This window comes from Panthera onca, chromosome B2 (genome assembly GCF_046562875.1).
Source record: "Panthera onca isolate mPanOnc1 chromosome B2, mPanOnc1 haplotype 2, whole genome shotgun sequence".
In the NCBI taxonomy this organism is placed as follows: Eukaryota; Metazoa; Chordata; class Mammalia; order Carnivora; family Felidae; genus Panthera; species Panthera onca.
The window spans coordinates 114204549-114216009 of NC_138343.1; positions in this window are offsets into that span (position 1 = coordinate 114204549).

The following is an 11461-nucleotide window of genomic DNA, read 5'->3' on the forward strand; positions in this document are numbered from 1 at the left end:
ATGACTCCTTCCCTTATCTGGAACCATTTTTGTGAGACTGTTTTCCTTTTTTTTGAAATATACTTTGGAATTTCCTTTATTGAGGGTCTATTGGTTGTTGTTCTAAAATGTTTTTATTTTGTTCACATTCCTGAATAGTAGTTTATCTATGTATATAATCACAGGTTGAAATTAATCTGTGGCAGTACTTTGAAAATTTTCTGGTTTCCATTGTTGAAATTGAGAAGTCTGCGGTGAATCTAATTGTTATTTCTTTGTAGGTAATCTTTTTCTTCTCACCGTTTCCAATATCATCTCTTTGTTTTTGCTTTTCTTTACTTTTACTATGATATACTGTAGAAGAATATTCCTTTATTTATTCTGATTATGAGGTTTTTCTTTTATTAATTATAAAATTTTGTTAACTATTATCTCTTCAAATATTTCCTCTTCCTTTTTCTATTTGCTTCTTTCTTCTAGAACACCATATAAATCCATATATATAAATGTGTATATGTATATATATGTATGTATATAATATACGTAACACACATATACATGTACATGTGTATATATTCTTACATACATATATTTTTTCATTTGATTCTTCATGTGCCTTAATCTCTCTCATATTCATTCTTCTGTGTGAAATTTTAGTGTAAAATCTTTTAGAAAATTAATTTGAATCTGTCTTCTAGTTCCCCAATTTTTCTTATAAGTTACATCTAATCTGTTCTTTAAACCACATTGAATGCTTAAATTCAATGATTACATGTTTTCTACAACTTCTGTTGGTTTACTTTTCAAATCTGCCAATATTTGGAAGCAAAATATCTGGTTAATTGCTTAGTTTTTATTTCTTTCTATTTCTTCAAGCATTTAAACATTCTAATTTTGTGAGTTTTATAATTCTGAGATGTAAGTTCCCATGTTTGGCCGGTTTGATATGCTTGTTTTTTAGGCTTCAGAGAGCTTAAAGTTAAGCCCTTTAGGGAGAATATTCTGCCAGGTACCCAGAGCTCTGCCAGTGGGGACAGCTGTAATTTATTTCTCAGCTTGGCACTTCCTATGCCACATAAGTGGTTTAACTTAAATTCCTAAGACTAGTCAAATCATGCCTGTGTTTACAAATTCTCAAGGGAGAATTTTTCCTGACTCATAGCACAGTTAAGATAGATACAGTTTCTGACTGTACAAATTTGGCCTCATTTATCATTTTACAGAAAGCATTGCCCTCCAAAGACCACAGTTTTGTGTGAGAGAGGGAGGGCAGGACTCCAATTTAATTTTCTACCTGAAACGATTCCAGGTGTTATTTGTTTTTTCTGTCCTGTCCTTAAAACCCAAATCTCTTGATAACCCAGACCACCAAATACTTTAGGGGCTGTTTCAACTCACCATTGTAAAGCACAAACAACAGGCCTGCAGATAGCAAACATTAAATGTAAATACACATTAAATAAATAATAGAATATGTCACATAGGAAATGACTAGTGGGACCAGGAATGTTTAACTTGGAGAAGATTGACATTTTGATAGGGTTGAGGATGAATAGGCAGATCATCTGGTAGCTCTCTGTACTCATTTCAAATATTTGAATGGCAGAGAAGTTCAAATAGATTTGCTCTGTGTGACCTAAATGAATAGTATTAATGTTGATCCATCAATAAATATAGAAGCCATTGTTGTCTGGCAGTGGAAAATTTAAAGAACTGCAATACTATCATTTGATTTTTGTTTTTTACAAACCTTAATGGTCACATATGTAAAATACTCATTTTTCAGAAATTTAACATTAAATCATAACCTTTAAAAATAATATTTAAAAGTTTTCAGAACATGATTGTTGGCCTCACAATATTTTATAATGTGAAAATGGCATGATTTATTTAATCATTCTCTTGTAGAGTGAGCTTTTGCTCTTAAGAGTAAAATTAAAATCTTAAGAGTAAAAAATATCCATACTATCTTTTTAAAAGATCTCTAATAAGTTCCTTAGATTGCTAAAAGTGTCCAAAGGTCATGAATAAGTTTTAAAGGCATATGATATTTGTTACTTAAACTACAAGTGTTGCCCATAAAATATACACTATATGTGTGTTAAATGTGTTAAATATGATAAATAGTTGCCAAATTGATTAATATACAGGTATTATTGTTATCATAACTTATCATATCCTCCTTCTGCTACTTCTATTGAACTGCCCCCTGGTTTCTTTTGCCTAAAGGAGTCTACTAATGGTTCCATATGGGATATGTTTGAAACCTGTGTGGTTTTAGATACCACCTATAATTAACTTTTGCAGCAGTAGACATCGAATCTAAAAGTCAATCCATTTTAGATTCTTCCTTATATGACATTTTCTCTTCCTACACAGCATGAAATCCTTGATATCTAAGAAATGATGCTTATTAAAGGCCAGAGACTATAATCTTGAGAATTTGAGTGATCCTGTGATTTATTGCTATTCCACACTGACATATACTATGCAGACTTTCCCTGGGCAAAGAGAGTATTAACTGGCATGGCTGAATCAACCTCATTCATTTATACCTTGAAGTAAACTTAAACCAACTCCGTATGTTGCACAAAGCATCTTCATTTAAATTCTTCCTTTCTTTTTCTTTCTTTCTTTCTTTCTTTCTTTCTTTCTTTCTTTCTCTTCTTTCTTTCCTTCTTTCTTTCTTTCTTTTAAAATAAAAGTCTTCTTCCTCTGTCAGGGTATCAGGAGTCAGTCTAGATAAAGGAGTTGATTTAGGTGACAGGCATCCTTCCTGTTATCCCTGAAGGAACATTGCATAAGCAGCTACTGACTCCTCACACGAGTACTACATGGTCTCTTGACCTTGTGGCTAGATCGTATTTGGGCACACAAGCCATAAGCAACTAGAACTCATTTACTTTTAGAATAGAGCTCAGAGATCAATATGATGAAACATGGGTGTTTTATTTCTCATCATTTATATTTTAGAAATGCTTCTTGTGAAATCTTCAAAAATTGAATTTCAGAAAAGAAAATATCATACCCGGAAAAAAGCCATATTTGTAGGGAAAATATGTCTGCCATCTGCCTTTAAATTATTCACCAAGTGCTTTTGTCTAGGTAAATGTAGTAAAAACTTATGTGTTAGACAGCAGGACAGAAACAGAAAATATAACTGCCACCCTCTTTGAAAATTAATTAAGTGAAATATCATCCTTTATGATCTTTCAGAAGCCTGAAGTTCAGGGTCTTTTTTTTTTTTTAGCCTCCAAGACTTTAACTTAAGTTACATGGCTGCGGAACTGAGGCTGTTAACCACTGTGTAATGCTAGTACCCACTCTCCTCCATCCCTCTTGCCTGGTTTATAGTGGCTCATGATTCCTCATTCCATGATATACTTCTCAGGGAGACCACTCCCTTTCTTTCCTCTTTCCTGCACAATCTCTGCTCATCCTGTTCTTCCACACAGAGAAGTCTACCGTGTTTTCACTGTCCATTGAAATGCTACACTGTCAGACTAATGCCAAGTTGTGCCCTGAAATTTTACTTAATATGTACGCAGAAACTTCTCTATCTTGCGTCTATCACAGACCATTGCATGTAGAATGATATTCAAATTGTGCATTTTGTTTGCTTTTCATCTTGACTGTTTTGAACATATTTATTAATCACTTTGTTAAATACATAATATCTAGTACAAATTTGGATATCGTAGGCTCTTAATAAATACTTGTTGCCTAGAAATAAATCATCATAGTTCATTGTAAAATATGTACATTTTGCAATGATGAAGGAGTGGAACCATTATCAAGATAAAAACTTACAAATGAGATAATAATGACCACAAAAACATAATTTTCTCTCTTGGCTATTGGTAACCTTTTATAATTCTTTTTTAACAAAGACTAATAAAAGATACTAATGTACCCTTTTTGGGTATAATTTTCCCAAGGATGGATAAGTGTAGAAATACAAGTGGGAATGGTAGACAGAGAAAGGAGAGTTTCTTGCTACCTGTAGTGTTTAATATATATGTGTAAGAAAAACACAACAGAGCATACCTCCACCGGGAAGCAAGTTGACCATATAAGTATCTGCAAACTCTTCAGAGACTGAGCCTCTGTCACAGTGAACTTTGTAGCCCCAGGGCTGAAGATGGCTTCTCTATAACAAAGTACTTATTTTTGATTGAACTAAACTGATCTTGCCCGTAGCGTTGAGGCAACAACTATTTCTCCTATCTGGCACATTAATTTGAGGGTTTTTTTTTAAAAAGTTCTTTGTTTAAATTCCAGTCAGTGAACATAGAGTGTAATATTAGTTTCCAGTGCACAATAAAGTGATTCAACACTTCCACACATCACCCAGTGCTCATCATCACAAGTACACTCCCAATCCCCACCATCTATTTCACTCATATCCTCCACCTCCTCCCCTTTGGTAACCACCAGTTTGTTCTCCATAGTTAAGAGTCTGTTTCTTGGTTTGCCTCTCTCTGTCTCTTTTTTTCCCCTTTGCTTATGTGTTTTGTTTCTTAAATCCCACATATGAGTGAAATCATATGGTATTTTTCTTTCTGTGACTGACTTATTTCACTTAGCATTATATTTCAAAGCTGTAGTAATCAAAACATTATGGTACTGGCACAACGAAATTGACATATAGATCAACAGAATACAATAGAAAACCCATAATCGACCCGTAATTCATGGTCAATTAATCTTCGACAAAGCAGGAAAGAATATGCATTGGGAAAAAGACAATCTCTTCAACAAATGGTGTTGGGAAAATTGGACAGCAACATGCAGGAGAATGAAACTGGATGACTTTCTTACACCATCCCCCCAGATGAATTCAAAATGTATTAGAGGCCTAAATATGAGAACTGAGACCATAAAAATCCTAAAAGAGAACACAGGCAGTAACTTCTTTGACATTGGCCATATCAATATTTTTCCAGATGTATTGCTTGAAGCAAGGGAAAGAAAAAAAAATAAGCTATTGGGACTGCACCAAAATGAAAATCTTCTGCACAGAGAAGGAAACAATCAACAAAACAAAATTCAACCTATGGAATGGGAGAAGATATTTGCAAATGATATATCCAATAAAGGGTTAGTATCCAAAATATATAAAGAATATAGAACTCACTGCCCAAAACTCACTCCAATTAAAATATGGGCAGAAGGCATGGGCAGACATCTTTCTAAAGAAGACATGCAAATGGCCAACAGACACATGAAAAGATGTTCAACATCACTCATTATCAGGGAAATGCAAATCAAATATGTGAAATGCCACCTCATACTTGTCAGAATGGCTAAAATAAAAAACACAAGAAACAACAGGTGATGGCAAGGATGTAGAGAAAGGGGAATGCACTGTTGGTGGGAATGCAAACTGGTACAGTCACTCTGGAAAACAGAATGGAGGATCCTCAAAATATTAAAAATAGGATTACCATATAATCCAGTAATTCTACTACTGGGTATTTACCTAAAGAATATGAAAATGATAACTTAAAAATATATATGTACCCCTATATTTATTGCAACATTATTTATAATAGCCAAATTATGGAAGTGAACTAAGTGTTCATCGATAGATAAATAGGTACAGAAGTGATATCTATCTATATCTATATCCAGATATATAATGGAATATTACTCAGCCATAAAAAAGAATGAACTCTTGCCATTTGCAATGACATGGATAGATCCAGAGTGTATAACACTAAGGGAAATAAGTCAATCGGACAAATATTGTTTTGCTCATATTCACTCAAACAACGTATTGTTTCACTCCCTGTGCAATTTAAGAAACAAAATAAACAAACAAAAGAGAGACAAACAAAAAAACCCAAACCAAATATAAAGAAGAAACTGGTGGTCACCAGATGGGAGGTGGGGGGGATGGGTGAAATAGGTGAAGGGGATTAAGAGTACACTTATCATAATGAGCACAGAGTAATATATAGAACTGTTAAATCAATATAGTCTACACCTGAAACTAATATATCACTGTATGTTTTTTTGTTGTTGCATTGTTGAATTTATTTGTTTATTTATTTATTTATTTATTTATTATATGAAATTTACTGTCAAATTAGTTTCCATACAACACCCAATGCTCATCCCAAAAGATGCCCTCTTCAATGCCCATCACCTATCCTCCCCTCCCTCCCACCCCCCCATTAACCCCAACCTTATGTGGATTCTCAGGATCCACATAAGAGATATCACTGTATGTTAATTATACTGGAATTAAACACACACACACATACACACCCACAAAATATGTCTTTGTTATAATATTAATCTTTATTTTTTTAATGCATTGTTTTTCCCCTTTTTATTTTATTTTATTTATTTATTTATTTATTTTTAATTTATATCCACGTTAGTTAGCATATAGTGCAACAATGATTTCAGGAGTAGATTCCTTAATGCCCCTTACCCATTTAGCCCATCTCCCCCACCCACAACCCCTCCAGTAACCCTCTGTTCTCCATATTTAAGAGTCTCTTGTGTTTTGTCCCCCTCCCTGTTTTTATATTATTTTTCCTTCCATTCCATTATGTTCACCTGTTTTGTATCTTAAAGTCTTCATATGAGTGAAGTCATATGATACTTGTCTTTCTCTGACTAATTTTGCTTAGCATAATACCCTCCAGTTCCATCCACGTAGTTGCAAATGGCAAGATTTCATTCTTTTTGATTGTCGAGTAATACTCCATTGTATACATATACCACATCTTCTTTATCCATTCGTCCATCAATGGACATCTGGGCTCTTTCCATACTTCGGCTATTGTTGATAGTGCTGCTATAAATATTGGGGTGTGTGTGTCCCCTCGAAACAGCATACCTTGGGGCGCCTGGGTGGCGCAGTCGGTTAAGCGTCCGACTTCAGCCAGGTCACGATCTCGCGGTCCATGAGTTCGAGCCCTGCGTCGGGCTCTGGGCTGATGGCTCGGAGCCTGGAGCCTGGAGCCTGTTTCCGATTCTGTGTCTCCCTCTCTCTCTGCCCCTCCCCCGTTCATGCTCTGTCTCTCTCTGTCCCAAAAATAAATAAAAAACGTTGAAAAAAAAATTAAAAAAAAAAAAAAAAAAAGAAACAGCATACCTGTATCCCTTGGATAAATACCAACTGGTGCAATTGCTGGGTCGTAGGGTAGTTTTATTTTTTAATTTTTTTGAAGAACCCCTATACTGTTTTCCAGAGTGGCTGCACCAGTTTGCATTGCCACCAGCAGTGCAAAAGACCTCCTCTTTCTCCGCATCCTCGCCAACATCTGTTGTTGCCTGACTTGTTAATATTAGCCATTCTGACAGGTGTGAGGTGGTATCTCATTGTGGTTTTGATTTATATTTCCCTGATGATGAGTGATGTTGAGCATTTTTTCATGTGTCGGTTGGCCATCTGGATGTCTTCTTTGGAGAAAGGTCTATTCATGTCTTTTGCCCATTTCTTCACTGGATTATTTGTTTTCTGCATGTTGAGTTTGAAAAGTGCTTTATAGATTTTGGATATTAACCCTTTATCTGATATGCCATTGGATATTAACTCTTTATCTGATATGTCATTTGCAAATATCTTCTCTCATTCCAATGTTGCCTTTAAGTTTTGCTGATTGTTTCCTTCACTGTGCAAAGAAGCTTTTTATTTTGATGAGGTCCCAATAGTTCATTTTTGCTTTTGTTTCCCTTGCCTTTGGAGACGTGTTGAGTAAGAAGTTGCTGCGGCCAAGGTCAAAGAGGTTTTTGCCTGCTTTTTCCTCAAGGATTTTGAAGGCTTCCCGTCTTACATTGAGGTCTTTCTTCCATTTTGAGTTTATTTTTATGTATGGTGTAAGAAAGTGGTCCACGTTCATTCTTCTGCATGTCGCTGTCCAGTTTTCCCAGCACCACATGCTGAAAAGACTGTCTTTATTCCATTGGATATTCTTTCCTGCTTTGTCAAAGATTAGTTGGCCATACGTTTATGGGTCCATTTCTGGGTTCTCTATTCTGTTCCATTGATCTGAGTGTCTGTTTTTGTGCCAGTACCATAGTGTCTTGATGATGACAGCTTTGTAATACAGCTTGAAGTCTGGGATTGTGATGCCTCCAGCTTTGGTTTTCTTTTTCCAAATTGCTTTGGCTATTCTGGGTCTTTTCTGGTTCCATGCAAATTTTAGGATTGTTTGTTCTAGCTCTGTGAAGAATGCTGGTGTTATTTTATAGGTATGGCATAGAATATGTAGATTGCCTTGGGTAGTATTGACATTTTAAAAATAGTTTTCCTTCCTATGCAAGAGCATGGGATATTTTTCCATTTTTTAGACTATTAACCTTTAGAGGGTAGGGTTAATCTTTTTGTGTCCAATTTGTGTCACAAGACACTTCATAAATGTTAGTTTTATAAATGGATAGAAGTATGCATGTGTTGGTAAATGAAACCAAACTCCATAATGGGCTGAGATATGTGATAAAGACTCTGTGAGGAGAAACAGTGGTGTGCTGGAGTTTATGAGAGCTAATTGATTAATAGTCAATAGTTTTATGAGCTAGTTGATATCATATTGATATCTGGAAAATGTCCATGATTGAAACAATGTACAAAATGGAAATCAGCAAATATTACAATCAGGGTGTTCATTTTTGTCTCTTCATTCACCAACCAAAAAGCAGTTGTAAACATTTACCATCACTCACATTCAGAACCCTTATCCTTAGTTCAGATATTTACATATGTTATATCTTGGAAGGAAAGAGACATTTATACATAAGCAAAGAAGGATCCAGTCACTCCACAGCTGTTGTAATACAGACCCACATCACTCACCAGACAAAAACCTCACTGATGCCTTTCAGCCAAGCCCATGATGATGTGAGATTACTGATTCTAATACTTTGCGAACTGCATTAATTATACTAGATGCCTTCCAACAGACAACTGGTTTCCCACTGACTGAGAGGTTCAGATGCAGAGGGTCCTCCCTTCTTTTTCACATGGAGGAATAGACCAGAGGGAATAATTTGTTGGATTGGCTGTAGTTCAAGTTACATTTTCATTATTTTTGTTAGTCTACACTTTATTTTCTTCATTTTTCATGTTTGAAACTCAGCTTCTGAGTAAAGTCCTGATCTTATGCTCACAATAATGGGTTCAGAATGAATTTAGCCTTATGAAACAAAGGAGTTGGCTTAGGTTTAAGATTTATTAGAAGAAAATTGTAAGACGATATAAATGGAAGCCCTAAAATAAATAAAGATAAAATAGGGGCGCCTGGGTGGCTTAGTCAGTTAGTTAAGCATCTGACTTCGTCTCATATCATGATCTCATGGCTCAGGAATTCAAGCCTTGCTTGCATTGGGTTCTGTGCTGACAGCTCAGAGCCTGGAGCCTGCTTTAGATTCTGTGTCTCCCTCTCTCTCTGCCACTCCCCAGCTCCTGCTCTGTCTGTCTGTCTGTCTGTCTCTCTCTCTCTCTCTCAAAAATAAATAAACATTAAAAATTTTTTAATAAAGATAAAATAGTAGTTATATGGTGCAATATAAAATGAACTTAGCCCAATGTAATGTGGTAAGGATGACAAGGTATCTAGTTTATTAACTGCTTTATTCAACAAGATTGGCACAGCTAGTAAATGTCAGGCCTCATGCTAAGTGCATGGGATTTATTGGTGTGCAAATCAGTAATCTTCCATTTCTTCATGAGGCTACTGGTCTAGTGAGGGATCTGATAGTGAAACAATCAAAATATTCCAGTAGAATAGTACACAATGACTGGCTCAAGCTTCCACTGAAAAATAGAGAATGTTAATTCTACCGTGCAACCTCCAAGGAATGTATCTTTCTTTTACATCAAGTTATCTCAATTGTAACATCATACATAAGTTTCTTTTGGCTGGGAGCAGCAGGAACCAATTCTGACTAGAATAAGCAAACCAGAGAGTTTGTTGGAAGACAATGAACATATCTCAGAAAATCAAACGGAAAAATCAGAATACAAGAAAGGAGGGAAGAAGGCAGCTCCAGGAATCCAGTAGCAGTGGACTATTAAAGATTTTGTCCAAATCCTCTCTGCCATTTAAAGCATTCAGCTGGGGATGCTTCAGTGGCTCACTGGATTAAGAATCTGACTCTTTATTTTGGCTCAGGTCATGATCTCATGGTTTGTGGATTCGAGCCCTATGTCAGTCTCTGTGCTAATACCATGGAGTCTGCTTGGAATTCTCTCTCTCTCTTTCTCTCTGCCCCTCCTTGCTTGTGCACATGTACGTGCACACTCTCTCTCTCTCTCTCTCTCTCTGTCTCTCTCTCTCTCTCTTCTCTCATAAATAAACTCAAATACATACATACATACATACATACATACATACAGCATTCAGTGCAACTCCTAGGCTCCTCTCCTCTCTCCTGATTAACCAGTTGTCTTGTGCCAGTCCCAGCCTATCAATAACCAATGTGTGGCTGGACCAGCCCTGTATTTCTTACTACGATTGCAAGATGCCCTTCGATAATAACTGTCAGGAAACTTTGGGGGGAAAAACTTTATTACTCATAAGTCCTGGATAGCACATGGCATGCCTGGGGACACATGGTGAGGTTGTGGGGAAGGAGGGAGAGAGAGAGAGAGAGATTGGGGGGGGGGGGGGACGGAAAGAAGTCACAGACCTGGGGTTATAGTTTTACTGAGATCAAGGATGGAGACCTAGGGGTTTCACTGGATCACTCCTTATTGGTGAAAAAAAAGTTAAGAGAGAATTTAAAGCATGGGAAAAGAAAAGAAAAAAACAAAAACAAGAGGCCCACATGGTCAGTTATTGAAATCCAAGATCTCTACTAAAAGAAAGGAGGTTCAGTGGGGGTAGGGGGCCTGATGTATTACCTAGTTGTCTAGCTGGAGGTATCCCTACTTGAAGTGGATGCTTCCTCAATCAAAGCTTAGGTCAGGCACTTACATTACAAAAAAGAAAAATAAAACACAACTATCAGCGTTTACCCTACAATCTACTTTGTGATGCCATAGCTTCAGAGTTCATGATGAGGAGGCTAACTGCCTGGATAGCTAATATACTAAATGACACGGGTAGGGCTCTACCAGAAATTATCTGCAATATCTGTTGCAAACCAGAAATTGCACATCTAATCCAGATTAAAGTAGCAAATCCTGTAATAATTCTGTAGGCCTGAAATCCAGTCCATAGCCGTAAAAAGGCGTCAGTGATCTCAGGGACCTTGGGAAATCTGTTCAAGAATTTGGGTAATATTATGAAATATTTTAACACCTTGGGACTCCCAGCATAAGCAGGTTTGAACCTCTCCTGAGTTGGTAGATTGCTCATCTAAGGAGTAACTAAGGGAACCAATCTCTTAGTCCTGAGAATAGGCCAGTTCAGTTAAAGAATTGTGTCTGATTTCAGGAGGTGACAATGCAAGTGACTTTCCCAAATTAGGCGTATGTGGTCCAAGGACTTGTATCAGATATTTAATAAGAGGCATCAAGTAT